The sequence below is a fragment of the Parasteatoda tepidariorum genome, chromosome 5, assembly GCF_982258835.1.
Source record: "Parasteatoda tepidariorum strain Cologne lab strain chromosome 5, Ptep-v5.0, whole genome shotgun sequence".
Lineage (NCBI taxonomy): Eukaryota > Metazoa > Arthropoda > Arachnida > Araneae > Theridiidae > Parasteatoda > Parasteatoda tepidariorum.
The window spans coordinates 84,410,810-84,434,201 of NC_141759.1; the positions used below are offsets into that span (position 1 = coordinate 84,410,810).

Here is a 23,392-nt window from a genome sequence, read left to right on the forward strand (position 1 = left end):
GCTTGATTTAAACCCACTTTTTCTTTACTTTAAATTTAAAAATAAAATTTATTCATGAGCGGTATTTTCGAAGATCTCACGTCTCCTTGAAATAGGTTTGATATTGTTTGAAGAACAAAGGAAAAAAAATACACAGTTCATGCATTTCACAGTTCATGCATGATTCGTATTTCATATAAACAGAAACTCTTAAAGTAAATCTTTCTAGTCAGCTAAATTTTATAAATTTTTAAAGAAAGTTTATGGCCTCTGGGTGTGAATGAAGATTAGTATTGAACCCCATATTTCATTTTTAACCACGCATAGCAACAAATAAGTACATTATTTCGAATGAAATACATTATTTTAAAAGAAATACATTATTTCATCTGAAATATATTGCTTCAAATGAAATACATCTTTTCAAATTAAGTGCAACGTTTTGAAATATGCATTTGTTAATAATTTTTGATTTGTTGAATCGATTAGCTTTTTTATTGGCTTATATACCTTATTAATTGATCTGGCTTTTTTTCTACGTGGAGTAATAAATATAAAATATTTTTCTGATAAAACATTGTTTATTATTACGGAAACATAATTATCCTAGAAAAATAATTTTTTAATTTTAATTTTTAAAATTTTTAGTGTATCTCTTATTATTATTCGATCCTGCATTTCTTAACTGATTTACGTTACTTGAAACATATTCAATTATTAAATTAAAATTGTTAAATTAAATTCATATCAAAAGTGACTTATGGGACACTTACTTTACTTTGAAATTTATTTGTTAATTGTAACTTGATTTAATTTGACGAAAACAATTTCGACTAATAATCAAACAATTATGTGAAGATCTTAATTTTTTTATGAAGTAAAATAATTAGATTATATGTGACTTAACTTATTACAGTTTCGAAAACAAAGAAAAGAAGCAGAAACCAATAGGCTTACCTTAAATGTAAGTATTCTGCGAACTTAATGGTATTTTAATGTCTTTAACTTACACCTTATTATCTCCTAATTTATTTAATTTAATTTCCACAACCTAGTGTGTGAAAAATAAAGTAAATAAGAAATTCAATGCACCACAGTCTTTAAGTGACAGTTACTACCAAACTGGTTTTTCATTGTGTTCACATTCCGTGATGAATCTCAATTATTTTTTGTAATTCCTTTTTAATATTTAAGAAAATGAGTTAGTTGGTGTATAAATTGTTCTCCAATAATTTGATAATAATTACATAATTACATAATAGTACATAATAAAATTATTGATTATTTATATTGGTTAGATTTTGAGAGTTTAAAATTATTATTATTACTATTAAGTACGTAATTATTTCATGAATGCGTTACATGCATTACAAATGCGTTCCATTCCTCATATTTCAGGTAGTGGTAGCTCTGCTTTTGAATATTGCATTGCATTGACTAAATAGATGACTGAAAAATTTAGAAAAAAGTAATAGAAAACTAACAATATTCCAAATACAATGAATGTTTTAAAGATATTGTTATTGTTGGGTGACCGTTTTCCTGTTAATTTCAGCTGCAATTACTTTTTCAGACAGTTATAAGAATCATAGAAATTTTCAAACTGATAATCGATGCAAAATAAAAACTAATAATTATAATACTGCACAATAGAAAACTTTCTTGATTATGTACAATTTGTATACTTTTTGTAAGCTATCATTTCATTATTATTATCCAAGTTTAAATGATCATTATTTTTATATTAGATAAGTATGCATCATTATTCAATACTTTACATTGAAAGAAAATTATAGATTGTATTTATAAAAAACATAGAAACTTTCATATGGATTGAAAAATTATAAAGACTCAAAATCGTAGACTAGAGCAAGTAAAAGTTATACTTTTATAAAATAATAAAAAAGAAGTAGATTTAATTTCACGAAATTACATTTTAATTTCTACGACATCAGCATCGAGTATTTAATCAAAATTGAAAATAAAATTGTCAATATTCAGAGCAAATACTTCAAAAGTTGTTCAAAATACACTCAAGGAATTATCCTAAAAATTCAAAGCTTCAATGCAGCAGCTGGGTTGGTTGTGCAAAACCGTTACATTTTAAATGTAAATTCGTATCCTCAACGGTTCAATCCCTTATCAGGTAGTTTTTTTTACCGTAAAAAAGGAATATAAATCCGAACAAACTTTCACCATATGAGAACAAGTTTTTTTGTTAAACTTATGAAATAAATTTGTACGCCCATGAGATATGAGTATTATGTATCGGTAGAATTTGTATCGATCAATCATCGCTGGGATTTGAACCTCTATCTCTTCATTGAGATTTGCAATCTCTGGCCGCTGAGCCACTGCGGCTCAAATGTTTTATAACGAAAAAAATTGCGAATTCCTTTTTTTGGCAATTTTCAGATAACGTCGAATCACAGTTTTATTTATACGATGTGCAAAGCCTTAAAGAAAAACAAAATATGAGAAAGTATAGAGAATAATCTTAAAATGATTTGAGGAAAGGTAATTACATTACGGAAACCAAAACTGTATGGTAAGAACTAGAATTTCAACAGACGGTTTTAATCCGTTTTTGATTAGGGTAAAAAAAATAGAGAAAAACCGGTTTGTCAATAAAACGGGTTTAAACCGTTAAATATACAGATAAATTCCGAACAACCAGTATTTCTTCCAGCGTAATATAAACTTTGCTGAATTTTTTTGACGTTAGAGTCTATAATACTTTTCATAGCTACTTAGGGATTCATTTTATGGAGAAGAATTCTTAACGTTGAAAAATTTATTTTGATATAAAGTTTCAAAAAATTAGAAATATCATATTTTTCAAAAGTATACTATGGAAAAATGAATTATAAATTGTTGAAATTATAAAATAAAATGTATAAAAATTAAATGTATAATTAAAAAAATTATAAAAAGAATTAAAAGCAAAATGTATAATTATAAAAAACTAAAGCACAAATTAAAATTTTTTAAATACTTCTAAAAATGCTGGTAAGGAAAGTGGAGCTGCAACAGTTAATCATAAATGATGTTTTACTTGTATACCATTAAATAGCTTTGTATTCTGATTTTATAAATAAATGTAACTGAATACAACTGGCTAATATAATGTTTTATTTCGAGAAAGCTTTTAATAATTAAAATTTTTTTAAACGCATCGAATTCTTTTACATTTAATTAATTACCTGATTCGTAAATTTAAGTGAAATCCAAAATTTATTTTCTTTACATATGAAAATAAATCCGTAAGAATTTTATGAGAAATGAATTCAAAATTTCCATAAAAATGATTATAGCAATAAAATAAACTTTAAAATGTAAGGAATCATTCAAACACATTTATGCAGCGAAACTAATTTTAAATATGCAGTTGATGCTTTTGATTACGCTTATAAAAATGAATAGGAAGTAAAATTTTCAAATTAAATCTCAAACTTGGTGACGTATTTATTTTAAACCATATTATTTAGTTGAAATTTTTATAGATTCATTAATTTCTGATAGTATAAAAATGAATATTTGAATCATTATCAGAATCACAATATTTCTTTTTTTTAAATGATATTTTTTTTTATTTTAAAAATTGTAAATAAGAGTACTATATATATTTTTAATACATTTGTGCTTAAAGTTACATATAAAATGAACACCTTAAGAAATTTTGATCTAATTGACGGGTTTTCACATTTTAAAAGCTAATCTTCATGTAGCTAGATTGATTATATAAATGTAGTTTTTTTTTGGTGCTGATGATAATTAATTTGGTGGCAATGAACATTTTTTCAATTGTAAGCTGCAAAGAGTTTTATTCCATTTGAAATACGTGATCTAAAATTTGGTTGAAACTGACGGACTAGTTTGTGTTTTACAGTATAAAAAATGTTTGGTACATACATGCCACCATTGTTGGTTTTAGAGTAAACTACAAATCTATTCTGTGCATTTAGTCACATTTTTTATTTACTTCTTCATTGTTATTTTTTTACTTATTTGTTCATTCATTTTTGATTCTTTATTTACTGACAACTCATACTCTCTCGCGCATTAGAATTAATTTATGACTTCATTGTAAAAACATTTCGTTCAAAAAACAAGCACTTTTTTAGTAATATATTCGGACGAATTCCTTCAAACACTGATTTTTTTGCTAATTTTATATAATTTTATCTATGATAGCAGCATTTCAGTACTTAAAAATGCACTTTACTTCATAATTCATTGTATTTTACTTCAAAAATGGTGACAATTATAAATAAAAAAAATTTTTTTGCAGTGTATTTTTTTTAATTTACATTTAATTCTATCCGAGCAACTTTGATTGAATAAAAAGAATTGCGAATATTTTAAAATCTAAACAAAAACTAAAAACTGTATTTTCCTTCACAATGCACTAAATTCATTTCGGATGATTTCTTTACTATTTATCAAACAGAACTCTTTAGATTCAAAATTAAAATCTATTAAGTTTTATTTGATGATTTGATCTATACTTCCTTCGGCCCGGATGTTCTTGTTGGCAGGGCGCTGTACTCCCGTTCCTGAGAACAGGAGTTCGAATCCAGCCGGCCGTAGACTCTCCGTGTAGTAAATGTTGACTGTCGCACGTTAAATCTGTCGGGTCGCAGGTCCTCCATGTTTTTTTAACAAATTATACCTCTGGGGGTACTAAATTGGAGATTGATTGTTCTCTGGTGCAGGTTTTTTTTGTCCAATGCCCACCTGGATAATGACTTAGGTCATACAGGCACCTGAAGGGCAGATTTGTTGGCCACTCTTTCAGGGGCACCCGATTAGGTGGGCCAACGTTGCTCCCACAGCAACGATAGATAGTACAGAGAAGGAAAGAACATCCATGCCTTGCCCGGGATTCGAACCCAGAACCTTTCTGATGCAAGGGAGGTTCTCTAACCCCTACACAGGCTGTTCGGCATACAGGTCAAAACTACGATTTGAGAATGAATGTAAGAATGGGTGCACCCTATAAGTGGGTATGACGAATGCATGTGACAGAAGTCAAATTCTTGGCAGTAGAGGGCGCAACAGGATAACAAGAACAATAATACCCATCGCCTTCAAGGCCCACGCTAACAGCATTCATATTTTCTTTAAATAAACGATTCATCGTTTGTTCACAATTTCAGTTCTACCCCATTAAAAAGCATTAAGAAAAGATAAATTATTTCTTTCGATACAAGACTTTGATTAAATTCATTTCTAAACTCATCACCAAGAAATTTAAGTAGGTACTGAGCATTTCAGTCATGAGTAAAAGAAAAGAACAAGATAAACAGAGACTAATTTTCCATACATGACACAATTCTTTATTTTTGAAATCACAATAAATTCCGTTTTATGAAATGATACAATCTATAGTTTCTTTGGATAAGTGATGCATCGGATATTCGTGATTCGAAAAAATATAGCTCAGCAACACTTAGTAGTAAGATACCTTAAGAAATGATAAATTAGTTTTATGATCATTTCGAATACATCCAGCACTGCTACTAAACTCATTCCCAGCCACATCACCAAGCAAATTGATAATGAACTGAACATTTCCAACATCTATAAAAGAAAACAAAGCTGATGACTATTATGGGTAAATACTTGAGTGAAAATAGTGCATATGGATGCAAGCTGAGATGTGTGCATAGCCAAGATTTAAATAATTTTAAATCACACACGCAACTTAAATCGGATACATTTCCGAGGTATATAGATTTATATGACTACCTACACCGAGGAAAAAAATTATGATCATAATAACTAGAAAATGGTGAAATTTGCCGTGTTTCTGACTCCATGGAAACTCTAAAAAACACTGTAACTTTTGCCTAAACCGTTGTTGTGAAGTTTGGTAAAATTAATCTTAAAACAATTGTGAGAAAGTTTAATAAATCTGGTAATTTTATTGCGATACCTTAAAACCATTTAGTTGCATTAGCTAACCTTTGATTAATTGTGACATAAGAGTGTACGTTAAATTGGATTTACAACTTATTTTCCAATATATATCGTTTCAGTGTAATTATTTTTTTTTTTTATCTTGCCGAATCTGTAGAACCCAAATATTAAACAGCATTGACTACATAACCAAGTACCATTCTTAAATAACAAAAAAAAAATTGCATTATATAATGTTAAGATTTAATAAAAAAATAAAATTGCAACTACAGTGTTCCATAATTACCATTTTCGATACATATTTTGATAAACCTTTTTAAATTTGCATTAAAAATTATGCATGTAAGGGGCCAAAAAATAATAATTTATTATTTTAAGCAAATGAAACAATAGACATATGTGATACAAAGAATCATTATTAATGATTGCAAGATTCAGAAACATCAAGGGAAAAAAAAGGATTTACCAGGGAAAAAAAAAATTAATGAGAAGATTTTAAAATCAATTCTTCTTCTCAACTTGAATTGATATTTTTGATTTTTCTTTCTTCATTCGTTTTCGCATAAATTATGATGCTTTAATATTTTATTTCTCAATTGCAAGTAGTTTGAGACCTATTTCGAATTTAAATTTGACAAGTTAAATATATGTATAAAGGTTCTGGGATTATGGTACATTTTGTTGTTAAAAAATATCATACTTCTTTATATGCGTAAATAAGGGCTTTTATCTCAAGGTTTAAAAATATATTACACGCTCATAAAATAGGCCGGGTTAGCCTGGTTGGCAAGACACCGCACTTAGGTTCGTGAGAACGAGAGTTCGAGTTCATCTGGTGGAGGACTCTTCGTGTAGTGAATGGTGATTGGTGCTCCTTGAATCTGTCGGGTCACAAAGTCTTCCATATTCCAGTAACAAATTATACCTCTGGGGTCAATGAATCTGATATTGATCGTTCTCTGGTTCAGGACAAAATAACGATTTGTGGATGAATGAATGGATATATGAATGTGTCCACCGTATGGACGGGTGTGTCGTATGAGTGCGGCAGAATTCGAGTTATTGCCCATAGACGGCGCCACTGGAAAACAGAAACAATCGCATCCCTTTCCTTAATAGCCTACGACAACAACAACGCTCATAGCATGCTTTAGGTACCATTGATTAAATTTTTAATTCAGCAAATCATAAGATATATTTCCAGTTTAATATATTATAAAACACACAAATAAAGTGCATTTTAAATTTCATTAACTACTATTATAAAATATGCTTTTTCTGAAAAACCCTTAGAAATGAATTATGAAAAAAGTGACTATTTTTCATGACATACCTGCAGTTTCGGTTGATATGTGTGCCTTTTTACATGAAATCTTTCGAATGAGATAGACAAATCAATAGTGAGTAGCCTAATGAATAAAAAATTTACTTATCAATAATAATTACTCAAATATCTCTGATTACTCGAAAAATTGAAGTAAGGCAATTTTTTTGGACTTTAGCTCTAAAATCGACTTGAGAGCCAGCAGTGAACCATGAAGACAAATATTTTGATGAGAGTGCATACATGGGAGGACGCTCGGTGGCTGAGCGGTAGCGCTTCGCGCTGTCGTGCCACAGGTCCCTGGTTCGATCCTCGGGCCGAGCAAGGTTGACTCAGCCTTTCATCCCTTCAGTGGGTCGCTAAATGAGTACCAAGCATGCTTGGGAACTAAACACAGGGGGTTTCGCGCTCGGCTGACCACCTAACCGGAACATCTGCTCCTACACCCCTGAGCCCAAAGGTCAAGAAAACTGAGATGGGCACAGTAGGCCTTGGCCCTATGTGGGCTGTCTCGCCGCTGATCTTAGTAGTAGCATACATGGGAGAAGTGCCCAAAAAATCTAGTTATGTGCGGGCAACGTTTGGCGTGACCTTAAAATGGGCGCTAAAGAATCATGAAACTGAAATTTGCACTGATTTCAATATCGCTAATTGCAATTCCCAAACTTAAACAAGTATGAAATTTTCTGAAAAAAAGAGCTTTATATTTGCTGCAGATATTAAATAAAGTAATAGGTCTATGATTACTAATTCAAATTTTATATGATATAATTTGAACTGTGATTTCCTTCCCTATGATATAATTTGAACTGTGAATTCCTTCCCTATGATATAATTTGAATCGTGAATTCCTTCCCTATGATATAATTTGAACTATGAATTCCTTCCCTATGATATAATTTGAACTGTGAATTCCTTCCCTATGATATAATTTGAACTGTGAATTCCTTCTCTATGATATAATGATAACTATGCTTCCCATCACTAAGTAATTGAATGTAGAAATAGTTGTGGAGCGAAGTGAATTATGTAAAAATTATTATTTAGAATCAATGTGAATATCTGATGTGAAAGAACCTCCCTCACTTCTTAAAAATGTGGAAAAAAAGTGTTAAACTGAGCTTGTATTAAATTTGACTGATACATATATTATATGCACAAAATATACGCTGTTTTCTAAATATCGAATTATTTTGAGAAATTAATGCTTCTTTTATTGAATTTTCGGAAATCATATTACAGATTATCTGAAACAATTTGTTTATGATGAATACAAAAAACTATCAGCATGGCAAACTTTCTGCAATTTTTGATTATTTTCCATTTTTGGGTAAAAAAACATTTAGCTGCAAGAATGCTGCATGAAAATAAAAAAACAACAACTTTTTTTACATATTTTTAAAGCTTTACACTTCAACTATGAGTTATACTTCCTCCTTTTTGAGAACTGATTCTTCGACACATTATTTATTGAAATATATACTTTTATGGTTCACTGTTGGCACAAGCACACAACGAATAAGAAATGTGGTCAAAGCTATCAGAATATGGTAAAAGTAATCCACCTTCTGGTTCTTTGGAAACACCAAAAAGCATGGTAGTTTTTACCAAAGTGATGACTTTTGATAAAATTTGTGATAAAATATATGATTACCTTACTGTTTAGTAGTAAATGTGGTAAATTTTGGTATGTTTAAACAATAACTTGATAATTTAACAGTACTTGTATAATTTGAAATGACGCAAACATTTTCACTTTCATAATCTTTTTTTTTTGTTTGTTAAATACTTTTCAGTTTTGGTTTTTGTCATTAAATTGTTTAAATAATTAAAATGGCACTTAATTCTCATTCTCTGAAGGGATTTGAATCCCATCCAGATTGGCACGTACTAGTTTGTTTAGATGTACAGGCAGCTTGTGCGCATACCTGAGCTCTGACGATATTATCATTATGCTAGATATGTAGTTAAATTTTATAACTTAAAAAAATTTTCATAACTTATATAATTATATAACTTATATAAATATATTACTTATTTATAAGCTATTGCTTCATAATATTTATTTTCTTATTATTATTAAACTTTATAACTTAAGTATTTTAAAACTGTAAATTTTTTAAACTAAATATATTTATCAAGTTTCAAAAAAACATCTAATAATCTGTATTTAATAAATAAAGAATTAAAGGAAAGAAAACAATGATATTAGCTGAATTCAGTTGGTGAACTACTTACATACAACCTGCTTGGTTTCCCATTGAATATTGACACTGTAAAGTAAAATTACTATAAGTATAGCATTCAATTTTACTTGATAATTATACTCTGATTTTCAACATTTTCACTGATAACAATATTTAAAAAAATTATAATTGTGTATTTTTAGTTTACAAGATTAAAATTTAAAAAAATAAATACATCTACATAATAAATATTTCTTAATTTTAACTTAAATTTTTAAAACAAATGGAAAAAAATTGTTTTGTCTGTTCAAAATCTTTTAATATCTTTAAACATATTTTTTGATTTAAAGGAAAAATAATACTTTTAAAGAAAACTGTTAAAGTCAACGAAAATAGTAAAATGTTCTCTTTATCATTCTTTTATTTTATATTAACAATATTTATTATAGGATTGAACCAATAAATTTAAGTTACACACTTTAAAATCACAATATTTTCTTAATTTTGAATATAGTAATAAGATGTAGAAATAAACTTCAACTATGTAATGTCATATAATCTTACGTTGATAATTTAAAACAAATAGAAAATATCAAATCAAATCAAATAAATATAAAATTTTGCATAATAAGGAAATTTTAATGCTTTTTATTGTTAGTAAAGAAACTGAATTTTGTCGTTAATGTATACGAAAAAAAACACATGTTGCTTAGAAATAACAGACACTCGAGTGTTTTTAAATTTTTAATTTTTTAATTCATAGCAGTTTCTATAATTATCAAATTATCAAACACAAAACAAAAATATATACGTAACTCATAATACAAAGCTCCACGAATCAAAAGTTCCTAACAATTCTTAGCAAATTACCGAACTTAAATTACATATGTTTTATGGTGTATTTTTCCCCATTTATATGTTAAGCAATTTTTATGAGAAAAAAATATCTTTGACGTAACTTTTTAATTACTTTGCGTCTTTATTCTAATAAAAGTAGCCATCTAATTATAAAATAAATATTCATTTGATATCGATTAAAATTCTTTTAAAGTCTGAAAATCTATAAAATGCAAGGAATTGAACAAAATACTTACATTGAGATTCTGCCTACCCACTTTTACATATTTAACTTCATATGTAGATTCACTAAAATTGATTAAGACTTATGATTATTTATGATATGATTATTTGACATTTATGATTATGATGAAAGGTAAATTATGATTGAATTATATTCAATAACTTTAACTGTCATTTTTGTGACATTAAGTGTAAAAAATAATAGAAATGCTTGAAGAATAAGAAAGAGCTATAACCCTTCAAAGGATTTAGTCAGCTAAAAATAATGTTTAGGGCTGGGAATTTAAAAAAATGTTCACCGTGAATAACTTTTGATCAAATGATCGGAGCTGCACTTACTTTCAATGTTTACAGGTCCTAACTTTAAATATACAAATAATTTAGTGCAGGGGATACAAGTTTTGAATTCAGATGCAATAAAAAGAACTTTTCTAGCAATAAAAAGAACTTTTCTCTCCTTTTTTTTCTCGACTGATTTTGATTTTTTTATCTTCAAAACAATAAGGGGGAACCCGTAATCTAAAAATTAATTGTGCCAGTGGTTGCCAATATCGAATGGTTATCAAAAGTTTGAACCCCGTTTTTAATAAACAAAACACATGATCTCTAAACGACAAAGTTTAATTTATATGTTTTAAATCCTTTTAATATTGCTGTCAAAAAAGTACTGAGTAAAAAATTATCATTTAAACTGGCAACTAAACCTAATGACTCAGTAAAGTGAGTGACGGATTTAAAAGCATCGAAACAAGCTGGATTGGCAGAGAAGGAAAAATGAAAAATAAATTGAGATTATCAGAGACACCTTTATAACTCATCAGGAAATCAAATTGGTTTTGACATTTTTTTTATCCCTTTTACACATAATTGTTCCGATACACTTCATTCGCGTTCTCATTTTTTATAGCTTAAATATTGGTTCGGAACTTAACTTACGAAGTGTTTTGTTTAATTTTTTTATAATACTTATAAAGATATCAGATTATCATTATGGAACACTATATTCACTAGTATGATAAATTAATATGAATTATTCGCCATAGGTGGAGCCACTGGAAAACAAGAACAATCGCACCCCTTCTGCCTAAATGGCATACGTCAAGAAACATATATTAATATACTTACTAGCATGCAGAAGGGCACTCTTGGTTGCAAGTGTTAATAACGTCATGTGTCACTGATTCTTCACCTCTATAGTCTAAAACATATTTTTCTATGAAATGTCAAAAAAAACTATTTCACGTTGATAATTGAGATCACTATTATGAGCTGTTACTAAACATTTTCTGTTTATTTACTATTTGTAAGATTATTTTATTATATTATTATTTTTCTTTTATTTAAATATTTATAAAAAATACATTTTAGTAAGTTTAAAAATATTGAAAAATGATGCTTTTACATATAAATAACGTTGATACTAAAAACATGATTACATGATTTATGCAAGAAAATTATGAAAGAATAGTTCCTATATATCAATGAAGATAAGGTAGATGGGTTAGAGTTGACAATTTTCATACATTTGATTAAAAAAGGTTAATCATCATTGTTTTGAAAATATCTTGTATTTTGGATCTATAGTTTCTTATAAACTCTTTGGCTGAGTGGTAGCACTCTTGTACCACAGGTTCTGGGGTCGAGCAAGGGTGACTCATCAGCCTTTCACCCCTTCAATGGGTCGATAAAACGAGTACCAATCATGCTTGGAGACCAGGGACTAATATAGGGGTTATCTAGCCTTTATATCTATGGAGACTAAACACTGGGAGTTCCGCGTGCGACAGACCACCCTACCGGAATATTTGCTCCTTGATTCCAGCGCCCAAGGTGACGAAAACTGAGATGGGCACGGTAGACCCTGGCCCTCTATGGGCTGTCACGCCACTGAGTTTAGTTTTAGTATCTAATAATAAAAATTAATTATTCGATATTCTTCCTATATTTCTTGATTCTCATAAAAATCGAATCAAACCAAAATCAATCTGATTTTAATTTTAATATGCATTTTTCAGTAAATAATTTTAAAACTCTTTATAATAGTTAATGTTTAAACCTATTTAATGCAAAAATTCCAACTTCTCTCAATTTACTGAGAAAATATTCTAAGCAATTGAAAGTGGTAGCGAAAACAACTCTTTACTATTTTCTTTTATTTTTGATGTAAAAAATTGATTACAGCTGTTTGGCAACCACGATGTATAAACAATTAAAAAAAAGTACATGAATCCTAATAATAGGGCCGTGAAGTTTTTAAGTGATATCAACATTAAACGATCATTGCTAGCCTTAAGGATTGATCACCACGTTAAATATTGCTGGAATCTGCAACTTTTGTATTGGTAAATGCGTAAATATTGCATCTGAATTTTTTATATTTTAACAAAAAACGCTAGAGAACAAAACAGAAACAAAACAGAAACACTAGCTAGAAAACAAAATTTCCAACAGTGGCAACCGAAACAAAACAAGGTTCGACATTTTAATAGATTTTTGGAAACCACTATACATAATTTTGTAAAGAAAATACATCTGTTTGAAAGTTGTCTCCTATCAAATATCTGAATGTTATTGTGGTATCATGAAAAAGAAAATCTATGCTAGTTTTGACTTAAATTGTTACCATTAAAAGTCTTTGCTAATACTGACGTGCTCACATTATCTCCAAACTAATGTGTCCCCCACGAGTCATTAGTTTGTTTAAACTCATTGTAGCTTAGTAAAAAAAAGTATTATAAAATGTGACAATAAAAGAAGTAATAAGTATATAATAGCTCCTAATATTAAAAAGGATGAATAAAAATCGGCTAAAGCTGCAATTGAAGTAGAAATTAAGAAAACACTTAACCTTAGAAATGCCTCATTTTTTTTCATTTGGTACTTCATAGTCTAGTATTTTGCCTTGTAACTATTTATAAAAATATAACAATTCGATCAAAATTTACAGGAAATTTATGATAGATAAATAACAGAAACAATTCATTTGTATTCTATAGATTCATGTTCTCCCTATATCTTTCTGCGTGAATATAAACATCAGAATATGTAAGAAAATGTAACTTTAAATAACATTAAATCTACACGTCATAGCTTGCGTACTACGTTTGAATAATTTACCTATTATATATTTAGTATGTTTTTATTACTTTTCTAAATCCTTACTGGATATGAAAATTTATCTTGCTATCGATTGTGGTTAAATTAAGTTTTTTCTTGTTAAGTTTGTTAAGTTGCTTTGTTAAGTTATTTGTTAAGTTGCAATAGCAAATGCGAAACTACATAACAACCTATTTATAAACGTTGTATTATTTACTACAGCAGAAAAAGTAGAAGTAAAGGTGTTTGAAGATGAAAAAAAGAATAATTTAGTTAACTCTAAGAAAAAAGTAGGGTCAAGATTACCAGAATATGATAAAATTTACCATGCTTCCGGCACTAAGGGAGCACTAAAAGCTCGGTAATTTTTACCGAAGATCTTCTGCAATGATTTTGGTAAAATTAACAAAAGAAAAAATGTTTTATAATGTGTAATAAAATTTTGTAAACGAGTTAAAATTTGGTATTTTTAATGAGATATCATAAAGCATGGCAAAAAAATCGTTTATTTTGTAAAATTTAGTTTTCAGCCTTGTAATTTTTACTAAATTTGTGATAATAAGTACGATAATTTTTAAAACCAGGTATCATTAGTATTACTAAGTAATACAAAAAGTAATTGGTGCACTCTTTATAGCAGATTCTTTAATTCTAATACAGCTTGTTTAATTGACCTGGCACGAAAGGTTTTATGAGGGGACGTAGAATTTCTGTTCAAAGTGATGTGTACTTTTACATTTTTAAAAGTCGTGTAGCTATATTTTTGAAAGACGACCAAAATAACTTACTATATTCACACAACCTTAAGGTATGAGGATAGTTTATATGCTGGTCTATGCAATTTTCCTCATTTCTGGATAAGAGCAGCTTACATCGTTCAATACATTCCTGTAAACATACCAAATTATATGAATATCAAAAGGCAATAAGTGAGAACAGCACATTTCTTACAAAACAGGAAGAAAGAGGTAAATAATAGAACTGTAATAAATAGGTTCAAATAGCTTATTTTGATAATGAAAATGTTTATTCTAAAATACGTTGAGAAATGGAACTTGGAACTAATTATGTTCTAATGATCGAATTTAAACCAACAGAGCAGCAATTTCAACAGGGCTTTTCGAAGCTTTTTTCTCCAAACAAAAAGAAAAGCTGTAGTTTAAGAACCTTTCACTTCAGGCAAAACTGTAACTTTAAAAACTTTAAAACTACGCTAATACAATTTTTCCGCAAAGAATTATCTTGGCTTTAGAATGCGCAGATAGCTGAAATAATTCAAATATTATTTTAGTTTTTAAAGTCGTCAGTTTGAAAAGATTTTCCCACCTAAATGAAAAGCCTTAAAATAGATAACCAATTATAAATTTTTTATGAACCCAGAAAATGCAATGTTGGAGTAATTTTTTTAAATGTTAACAGACTAGATCAGAAATGTTTTTCTTTTTCAAATTATGAGGTTTTTTCGCACCATTTTCACGATTAGCATGAGTAGTAATGATTGAAGATTAGCAGAAAGTGACCTAACTGTCATAAAAAACTGTTAAAACCTTACAACTTTTAAAAAAAATTGCAAATTATTCGCGAAAAAGCGTTACTTCATGCAACTCTATAGTCGGAAAAACAATACACGGAAAAACAACCCTAATGATTAAAAGAGGTAAAACCTACATATGCTAATAAATTAGAACAAACAATATTTTAAGATACGGAATACAATGTGAAGCATGCATTCTACAGACAAAAACGAAAAACTTAATAAATATCACTATCGTAATAAACTTTTTTGATCTGAAGAAATTCTCTTCATGTCCGTTCAGAGAAAAAAATACCTAATGATTAAAAGAGGTAAAACCTAAACATATTAGGTAGTTAGAACAAACAATATTTTAAAATTTTAGTGCCAATTTAAAAGAAAATACTATCTATAATTTATTTTAATTAGGTCTGTCAAAACTAGAGTAAAATTGTTTTCTCTATTTTCTGTTACTCGAGAATTAAAAATTATAACATTTGTTTTCTCTGTTTTGCTTTACACGAGAATTGAAAGTTATAACATTTGTTTTCTCTGTTTTCCGTTACTCGAGAATTAAAAATTATAACATTTGTTTTCTCTGTTTTGCTTTACACGAGAATTGAAAATTATAACATTTGTTTTCTTTGTTTTCCGTTACTCGAGAATTAAAAATTATAACATTTGTTTTCTCTGTTTTGCTTTACACGAGAATTGAAAATTATAACATTTGTTTTCTTTGTTTTCCGTTACTCGAGAATTAAAAATTATAACATTTGTTTTCTCTGTTTTGCTTTACACGAGAATTGAAAATTATAACATTTGTTTTCTTTGTTTTCCGTTACTCGAGAATTAAAAATTATAACATTTGTTTTCTCTGTTTTGCTTTACACGAGAATTGAAAATTATAAAATTTGTTTTCTCTGTTTTCCGTTACTCGAGAATTAAAAATTATAACATTTGTTTTCTCTGTTTTGCTTTACACGAGAATTGAAAATTATAACATTTGTTTTCTCTGTTTTACACGAGAATTGAAGATTATAATATTTGTTTTTTCTATTTTCCGTTACTCGAGAATTAAAAATTATAACATTTGTTTTCTCTGTTTTGCTTTACACGAGAATTGAAAATTATAACATTTGTTTTCTCTGTTTTGCTTTACACGAGAATTGAAAATTATAACATTTGTTTTCCCTGTTTTGCTTTACACGAGAATTGAAAATTATAACATTTGTTTTCTCTGTTTCGCTTTACACGAGAATTGAAAATTGTAACATTTGTTTTCTCTGTTTTCCTTACTCGAGAATTAAAAATTATAACATTTGTTTTCTTTGTTTTGCTTTACACGAGAATTGAAAATTATAAAATTTTGTTCCCAATTTGATTTTTCTCGAGAGTTGAAAATTGAAAAAACTATTTTCCCTGTTTTGTTTTAATTGAGAATTAAAAATTATAAAATTTTTATTCACTTTCTCTATTGTTTCAAATCGTTTAATCATATAAAAATAGACTGTTTCAGTCAGAGAAAAAAATTATAAATTTATAGAAATCCTTAAAAAAAAATTTCTACTTACATATCTAGTTAGAGGTCCATTACCACTATTTTTTCTCCATAAACTTATATAATCTCTACAGTTACTGTTATGTGGACTGGCTAGCCTTAATACTTCAGTCTAAAAATAAACAGAAAACTAAGTTTATCTTTTCTTTTATTTATTCATATGTCTATCAAATTAAAATACATCATTGGAAAAATCAAAATACTCAATTATAACCAGAGAACGATCAATCTCCAATTAAGTATGCCCAAAATTTGTGATGAGAACATGGAGGATTTTGTGATCCGGCAGATATGCACCAGTCACTATTTATTACACGGGCAATCAGCCCGCTGGATTCGTTCACACGAGCGAGAGTCTAGCGTCCTGCCAACCAGGCTATTCCGGCCTTTTTTTTCACACATGTCTTTCTGAGCTTATCTTTTTTAACATGTAGTTATTTGGAAGCTCATATAAATCACTAACTTAATGCTTTATATTATTTGATGGTAGTTTATTTGCTAAAAAAAAAGAAATTGCAATTTCTGTGTCATTTTGCTATGTATAGCAGTTTTATTTAACGCTTCTTTTACTGTAAAATTAAATCTGCAGTATTTGTTTCTCAGAAGAAACTAACAAAAACTATTCTAATTGATTATATCTAAATGTATACATTTATCTAAAATTTTTAGAAAAATTTTCACTGTTAGAAATATCCCGCAGAGGACTGATCGTTAAGACTTGATCCCAGCAGATCATCGAAGTCAAGCATCATTGACTGCGGTCAATGAGCGGGTGGATGACCACTTAGATCAGTGTGCAAAGGATCAGAAACTTCAGACCTATTAGCCTACTTATTATCTATGATCTCCAAAATTCTTGAAAAATTATCCAACTTCGCATAAACTCAAGTCTTCACATCCTATCTAACCAACAATACAGACTCCGTGAAAATTTAATCCCGCAATGGTCTGATTGTAAGGACACGATTCCCACCAGATCTCCGAAGTTAAGCATCGCTGACTACGGTCATTGTGAGAGTGGGTGACCACCTGGATCAATCTACGATGAGTCCGAAGGTTTGCGGTATTTGTCTTTATTAAATTGTTCGACCGTAAAGAGCTCAACTTCACGCGCATGTCGTTATGCTACCGAAGCGAGGTGTCATCTCCACTGCAGAGAATAAAAATTGTGATGGCTTGTCTTCCTATCATCTCCAGGGACGTTTCCCAGACCATCAACAATAGCCTATTGTGCTGCTCTAGCTTGACGTAAATCAATTGCAACAACAACAATATTGTAAGAAATACATAAATCGTTTATAAGATTTATGTGCGATTAGCAAAGCATGTGCCTAAACTGACCAACTATGCTCGGCAATGCTCTAATACTGTCACCAAATTTTATGACATTGAAGTTATTTTTTGCAGGTAAAAGAGAAAACAAGCCAAAGTGCAGCTGCTTGGCAGATTTAAAGTCGTAAATCATAAATAGCGTACGATATATAGGTTTAATTCTATCTTAGGGATCTCTGTATGATTTATCATTTTTTTAAAATATTTTTCTGAATTTTAGAAGAATTTGTAACTTTTGGATAGTTCTTATCTTATGAAGGGAGCACAAAATCTGCCTTCGACAAATTCGAGGTACAGATTGAAGTTTCTGAATATTTATAACTTAATGAGTACTTTGCTATAGACTGAATAAATTTCATATATAACTTCACAACTAAAAAATCTATTTGTAAAAAATGGAAAAAAAAATCCCTTCCTAATTATTGAGTAATGTTCAGAGTACTTTACTAGCTAGACTTCATTAGAAAAAGAATTACTTTATTATTTACAAAATATATAAATTGTATTTGTGTAATGGAAATAAAAATCAATTTAGAAAAATACAGTAGGTGTTTAATATACTTTACAGCATACTTACCATTGTCACAAAAGCTTTATATTTAAAGCCCCCGTGAAGAGCAACTCCGTCACTCAACGGGTTAGAAAACTGTTTGCTGTCATGAACGCCAACATATATTAGCACAGGGTCATCCAGATCGAAATATTCCTCTTGGAGAGTGTTCAAAACGAATTGGTAATCTAAATGTTCAAACATCAGAAATTACATTACAAAGCTGTGATTTAAATCTAACGTTAAATATTCAATGTATGGAGTTAAGGAAAAATATTGATAAATATTTTTAGAGTATATGTACAGCGCGAAAAAATATGGAGACAACCCTAATTGACTTTTGATCTAATGATCAGATCGTCACGTACTAGGACTCAATCTTAATGGTTCTAGGGATTGACCACAAATATGATAATTAATTAGTGCAGGTGATATTTTAAGTTACGAAATCACATACAAAAACATATAACTGTACTTTGACTATTATTAAATAAGATAATAAATATTTATTAAAAGCTGTTTTTCGCATTGGATTATCTTTGGATAAACGAATTTTATTACCGTGAAAAAAAAATTCAAATCGTTTATAAAGTTAAGGCAAAATTCGCAAAAAGTAAACCTATCATTAAGGGTCCAAACTTTGGACCGCTCTCCTGATCAAACTACTGGGACCATATTTCCCAGATTTTCACTATCCCTTATATTTCGAAGATCAGAAATCCAAATCCGTCGAGAAAAAGGTATGTTTATTCATAGAAAGTATTCCTTTGTGTATGATTTCGATGCCTAATAACTTAATTTATCTTTTGCATTAGTTATTTATCACAGTTCGTAATTAATTAGTTAATTATCAAGGTCATTCCAAGCAAACCATGAAAATTCTGTCAAAGAACGTGAAGATCCGATCATTTCATCCAACAGTCACTCAAACTAGTCCACTTTTTTCCTTCTTATGTTTGCATTTTGCGCGTACAATTATAAAATTGTGTAAATTATCGTCACCTTTAGTGCATGGTAAATTAAGTCATATTATTCTAATAAAATTTTGCACTCAGTCGCACCATATTACTTTAATTAAAAATTTATTATGAGTTTTTCTAACCGTTTTTAAGTTTGAGCCAATATGCTTAAAAACGTAATGGGCTTAAACATCCTTCATATGTATAAATGAGTCAAAATTTCTCAAGTGTAAGAAATAACATGTAATCTGTTATGGAATTATATGCATTAAATATGATTGTATGTGTTATTATTTATACTATGTTCAAAACCATAAAATGATTTCTGAAAAGTTAACGGAAGTATAGATAATTATCATAAAATCATTTGGAGAAATATAAAGTTGTCTTACGGTAAGCGAAGCTGCATGGTAAAAAATAGAATTTAAATTGACGGTTTAAATCCATTGATGATTAGTTTAAAACACAGAAAAAAAGTTTCCAGCGAAAAATAGCTGCGAACCACTAAATATACGAAGAAAATCTAAAAAAAAAAGGAACGGGAATTTTTCGCGGGGAATAGTCGTCCTTCAAAAATATAGCTGCATGACTTTTAAAAATGTACAAGTACACATCACTTTGAACAGAAATTCTACCTCCCCTCAAAACAATTAAGAAAAAAAAATTGAATTTCCTCTATTTTCACATTGTAAATAAAAATTTTGATACATGAAATTTGGTTAAAAAGCATTAAGTTGCCCCAATGTTTACAAATCTTAATATCTTGTACAAACTAAGAAAATTAAATCTAAGAAAAATGTAAAATTACTTAAATAATTTGGATTAAACTCAGCTCTAGAATCAGGTTTTCCGATTTGTGATCCAACGGAAAAGCAATAAGCAGGGAAATTTTCCACAGTTGTAACTGCAACTCCTTTAACGTCATTGCTATCAAATAGAACAAAGAGAAAAAATCTAAATTATACTTTTCTTTCGTTTAGAAACAAACTCACCATTTATTACAAATACAAAACATTTAAAACGAACACAACATTTTTAACGAATACAACATAAACAATATAATTTTTTTTTTACACCTAAGGCAGAAAAAATACTTTTTTTAAAACTGTTCTACCCAAGATAAAATTCTATATTTAAGTAAACTTTTTCTCAAACGTGACAATATTTCTGAAATCGTTTTTTTCCCATGTGATTCCGTCGACTGCTCTGCTGAATTTTTTTCTTCAGATTTCTGACCCTTAAAGGCATTTTTTTATTGCTAAAAATTAATGTATATTCTATCCTTACTTCGAAAATGCAAAATGTTTTTGCCAGCAAGCAGTTGTTTTTGCTTGGCGGCTATTGGTGGTGAAATATGTGACGTCTCGTCCAATCATTATATATATATATATATATATATATATATATATATATATATATATATATATATATATATATATATATATATATATATATATATATAGTACAATAAAAACAAAAAGAAACGAGAGAAAAACAAAGAAAATTAATAAGTTCTATAAACTGCGCATAAGCTGCAAGTATAAATTAAGTTAAAATATTGAAAAAATATGGAAAATAATAAAAAATAATTATTTTTTATTATTTTCCATATTTTCTCCATATTTCAACTTTATATTTCTAAAATAGTAAATAAAGGTCTCGAAATATACTCACCTGCAATTAAATGTTACCTGGCCTATAACTTTAAAGCACTTGTAAACTACTCCCGCAGAAGATGAGAATTCAAAAGTTTCATTCCATGACAGCTTCTCTTTTTTAATGTGATCTTCGTAATCTTCATTTTTAACCTGAAATTATCTTTATTCTTAAAGGTTTCTCAAACGACAGGAAAATGTATGGCAAGGACTATAGTCTCTAAAATTTTGGATACGAAAGTTTAACGGTATGTAGTTGAGACTAAACTACGATCACTTCCAAGTATATAGTAGTAAAATGTATTTATATATATTTCAATTCGTATCGGTTTTCTGAAAGACTTGCGTATTAAGTGAAACGCTTGAAGCAATATAGTGATAAGGGCTACATTTTTTATAGATGCTGTAGCAAATTTTTACTTCGCACTATTCACATTTAAATAAAAACTTCTGCAATATTTCACCAACCCATTAGTTTATTACCAATCCATTAAACAGAACTCAATTTTGTTTTCATGGAACTCACAAAGTGTTTCACTAAAATCCCTTTCGATAAACGCTCTTCCAAACAATTTATAAATTTTATTTATCATTATGTAGTTCTGAAATCCAAATACAATTGCACAATACAATTTAATGAGAATTTGTTAGGTTTTGCAAAAATTTCAAGCATGTTTTACCAAACTAACATTAAAACTAAATAATGCGTTGATTACAAATGATTTTTGTAATTTTTTTTTAAATGATTCCTGATTGATCAAAAACTTTTATGAGATTTAAAAAAATAATTAATAAATACCCGTGTATCTTCCATTGATTTCATATTATCAATATTTATTTATTAAAGTGCCACCATTTGCTGGTATAATAGGTTTAAAAATGTAAAATATTAAAGAGTTAACGTACATTTGTAGTTATATAAGGGATTTTTTCTTCACATAAATTTATATTTATAACCGGCGTTAAAAAACCGAGCCATAGTCTTAGCTTTTTTATACGGTATTTTCAAGCAACCAAAGCTCCCAATATTATCTGGATAAAATTTTTAATGTTATCAAAGAGAGCCGTGCTATATCAGGGGATAGAGCGCTTGCCTTCCAAAGAGGTGAATCGGGTTCGAATCCCAGCGATAGCTGGTTGACATAAATTTTGCAATCGGCTCGCTCAGTGCGGACGTTAGATATCCTCAGTGGTAGACGTATCATGGTTTAGAATTCCTTTGAAATTAGGCTGACCGCGTGGAAAAGTTTCGTGGTTTTCCTCTCCATATTACGCAAATACGGATAAGTTCCATCAAAACGTCTTCCAAGAGAACGCACACCAAACGTCCTCAAGCCTCCAATGCTCCCAATGCTTGATCCAGGAGTTCCCTTTTCTTCTGGAATGGGTTCAAAGTTACAAGGCTACGGAGTTGAACATTAGTAGCCTTAAACTACGGTTACTAGCTATAAAATTTTGGTTATAGAATAAAATGTTATCAAAGCCATTAGTAGTTGCAAACCCATAATTGAGATGGCTATTCAACTATGGCTATATAATTAAATGTTAGCAAAGAAATTAGGAGTTGCAAACCCAAAATTGGGTCTGCGATTCAAATATGGTCAAAGATTGAAATGTTATCAAAACCATTAGTAGTTGCAAACCCAAAATTTGGCGCGCTGTTTAACGACGGTTAGAAAATAAAATGAAATGTTAGCAAAGCATACTTGAACTCTTTTAATTTTTTTCACTGTATTCAAAAGCTGTTTACTGTTAGTTAAGTTTAAAAGTTATGTATTTTACTGTATTGTGGAAAAAATTGTAAAAGTTGTCATTTTACTATTAGTGATTATTAAATCTTCAATGAATTTCTTTTTATAGATAAATGTTTTGTCCTTTTTTTGTACCATTTCAATATTTTTTTCAAATTTTAATGAAAGTTCAATTTTTACTTACTTTATTAAGTGTTTTATATGGTGGAAAACAGTAGCGGGGATACTTCTCACAATAGTCCTCGTCATTATAAGGCTTACAGTACCAATTATATTTTTCACACAGTTTGTGTATGCTTATTCTAGAATCATGGATTATAACACAATCAGATTAAATTCTTGGACAGGTTTTAATCAAGCACAAGAATAATACAAGACAGAAAGCATTTGTCATAAATAATAACAAACAGTAAATTATCACTAGAAAGACTGAACATTGAGGTGCATCTAGAAATATTAAAGGAATCAGTCTGGCCCTTGTTTGTAA

The 23,392-nt window shown here is 28.9% G+C and overlaps 2 long non-coding RNA genes across 2 annotated transcripts; both read right to left on the reverse strand.

The window, feature by feature from the left end:
• Positions 1 to 5,295: 5,295 nt before the first annotated feature.
• On the reverse strand, positions 5,296 to 7,313 carry LOC147809620 (uncharacterized). Its single transcript, XR_015433540.1, has 2 exons — positions 7,235 to 7,313; positions 5,296 to 5,562 (listed from the first exon to the last, which is right to left on the reverse strand). It is a non-coding gene; the product is annotated as an uncharacterized LOC147809620 (long non-coding RNA).
• Positions 7,314 to 10,505: 3,192 nt separating this feature from the next.
• LOC139426465 (uncharacterized) lies at positions 10,506 to 14,475 on the reverse strand. Its single transcript, XR_015433541.1, has 3 exons — positions 14,376 to 14,475; positions 11,617 to 11,689; positions 10,506 to 10,557 (listed from the first exon to the last, which is right to left on the reverse strand). It is a non-coding gene; the product is annotated as an uncharacterized LOC139426465 (long non-coding RNA).
• Between the last annotated feature and the right edge of the window lie 8,917 nt (positions 14,476 to 23,392).